The 2,680-nt window shown below is 39.1% G+C and overlaps 1 long non-coding RNA gene across 1 annotated transcript; it reads left to right on the top strand.

Moving 5' to 3' along the window:
• Positions 1-1,181: 1,181 nt before the first annotated feature.
• LOC134644291 (uncharacterized) lies at positions 1,182-2,201 on the top strand. Its single transcript, XR_010096478.2, has 4 exons — positions 1,182-1,257; positions 1,371-1,522; positions 1,636-1,668; positions 1,973-2,201. It is a non-coding gene; the product is annotated as an uncharacterized LOC134644291 (long non-coding RNA).
• The last annotated feature ends 479 nt before the right edge of the window (positions 2,202-2,680 follow it).

Below are 2,680 nucleotides of genomic sequence, written 5' to 3'. Positions count from 1 at the left end.
TGACCGGAGAAGGCATCAGTTCATGCACTGCACTGGCCTGCACCACGATTAGTATAAGGTAAGAATGAATGATTTTTTTTTCCTACTCGTTATTTCCATGTTTGCATTTGAATAACAGTAAAAAACTCGTTAATGTTGTACATTAACAAGTTTTTTACAGTTATTTACGTTGCTCCCACAAAATGTGGGAGCCCGAAATTGTGTCTATACTTCTTACAATCCGGCAACAAATAAATTGCACTGCGGACAAAGTATATCAACAAAGAAAACATTTTCGTTTCATAATTTCTTCGTTATATTCCCTTACAAAGCTAGCTTTAACGCTTCGAGGTTTCCTTTGTTCTTGCCGTCGCCTCGGCGCTTGACCCAGACTTTCGCTCTGTAGTTGCTTAGTACTACAAAAAATTCTAAATCTGTGATATATGATTGATAAACGTAAAGTTAACTGTATAAACGTGTTCAATGACTTTGTTACTTTTGATGATTGGAGAGCACTCGCTTCAATTCGCACACGAAAACTTTAGACTCAGTTTGAAAGCTCACGCTGCCCACGTGACTGTACGTTGCACGCTCACCTAACTTTAAGTTGCACGCGTACATGACTTTCCGTTTGTGCCTTGAATAATGAATAAGGCTACGTCCACACGTACCAGGGTATTTTTGAAACCGCTGATTTTTCTATGCGTTTGCACCTTTTGTCCACACGTAATGTATGTCTGGCCGTACATTGTATTTGTATTTCCAGGCACATTTCACGAAGCAGAACGCAGTCTTCAGAGATATCCACGTGAACGCTGTGATACGTCTGACCTTCAGTCCGAAGAAGAAACCCAGACCAGTCTTAAAAGAAAGCACAAGTAAAACCTTTTTATTCACAAACATATCTTTGATTGTTAAGAATTTATGATCTTGTCTTTTATACATATCTGTGGTGCTTGCATACTGCAATATCGCCACATAATATAGTCCAAAAAGTGGAAGTTTGTAAACTTTTTAAAAATGCAAAGCCGTGTACACTTGTGCACTTCAAAAATTCATTGTATTCTGTACCTTCTTGCACGTCTCTGTTTCCTGTGTGTGTTGTTAGAAATCAAACTAACTTTAGGAAACAATATGCCAAAAGCATATTTACAATTACTTAAGACCGTTTTTAATTTATTTTCTTTAGACCAAATCCCCTGTACACATATACGGACTCAGAGGATGAGCAGCCTACAAAAAAACGGTTTCCCCAGGCCCCTCGAGTGAAAATACCAGGTAATAAAATACTGTCTAGTGTCTGTGTACATATCTGTGTCTGACACAAGGAAACTTTTTTGACAAGTTGTCTGTATTCTTAAATACTTAAAAAATTATCTTTTTCTAAACAGCCCTCATCACTCCGCAGTCTGCCCCCCAGCCCACTGATAGCAACCATCATAATGCCCCACCCAGCTTCCGGCACCTTTCGCCACTCCGGCACAAACCGACACAGCTTTGCGATCTCCCCAGCATGCAGAGTCTGATGTCTTCCCTATAGATGGTATGCTTTTAAAAAAGCTTTAAAGCTGCATCACAATGTCATTGTACTCTTATCTTCAAAACACCAGTTTATACTCCTGAATGTCATCTTGTTGTGATTTTTTTTTTCTGTAGATTCCAGAGACTCTGTGAGGCCACTATTGCAAGGCAAGTTTGAAAATCTTGGAATTTCACAGTTTACATGGTATAACAAATATATGTGACAGGCAAAAACTAGTAAACACTTTTAGCAGTTACAAGAACTAACAAATGAATATCCAACAAAAGGGAATAGAAATACATTGTACTGCCAATACTTTGGTTTATTCTTTGTATGACTTGAAAACCAGGCTTTAGGGAAAACCAAATGACATGTTTCTATCATCAATTACATGAAGTAAACACACAAGCACTTGCATACACATTTAAGACATGAGACACACTAATTCCATCTCTTAAAATGTGTCTATAGGTGAGACGCTTTGCGTTGATTGGTGCTGCTGGACCACACTGGAGGTGCGAGTCCGCCGTGTAATGGTTTATGCCATTACAAAGGAGCTGGCCTCTGTACTCAACTGGGCAGGGGAAAAAATACCAAGGACCAGACAAAGCAAAAAAGGGCATTTAAAGAGACAGCGCTGTGCAGATGCATATTTGGTAAGTTTTAACATTTATTGTAGTTTTATGAGCCTAAAGTGAACAATAAAGGGATCAATTGATGTGCTGGGTGTGTTTCACATTTCCTATGTCTGTTTTTTGCTATATTACTTTGTCTTTCTTAATAACAAGACTTTCATGTCCAGTTAATCTGGAGATGGAGTCTTTGGTCTTCGGCTTGTTTTGTCCTCGGGTTGTACACTTTGTACAGCCCGAGGACCCCATGTTTTCTTTTTCTTTTTTAAGGATACACGGCACACCATGCTAAGACATATCACATTTTCAGCTTATAGCTCTTTGGGAATCAAATGTGGCAGTTTGCTGATTTCCGCCTGGTGACTTTCATGTTTATTAGCCTAGGAGTTTACATACTTTCTCCCTGCTGAAGACAATTAACAAGAGCTTATTCATGTGCTCTAATTCCCTTTTTTTGTCTTTGTTTTTTTGTGTGTGTGTCTATTTTTGTCCTAGATAGCCTGGCGCAGCAGGTAGGGGCGAACTCTATGTCTGAGTTGGTCTTTGC

The sequence above is a fragment of the Pelmatolapia mariae genome, linkage group LG16_19 (genome assembly GCF_036321145.2).
Source record: "Pelmatolapia mariae isolate MD_Pm_ZW linkage group LG16_19, Pm_UMD_F_2, whole genome shotgun sequence".
Classification (NCBI taxonomy): Eukaryota; Metazoa; Chordata; class Actinopteri; order Cichliformes; family Cichlidae; genus Pelmatolapia; species Pelmatolapia mariae.
This window is presented reverse-complemented; position numbering and strand designations above follow the sequence as displayed.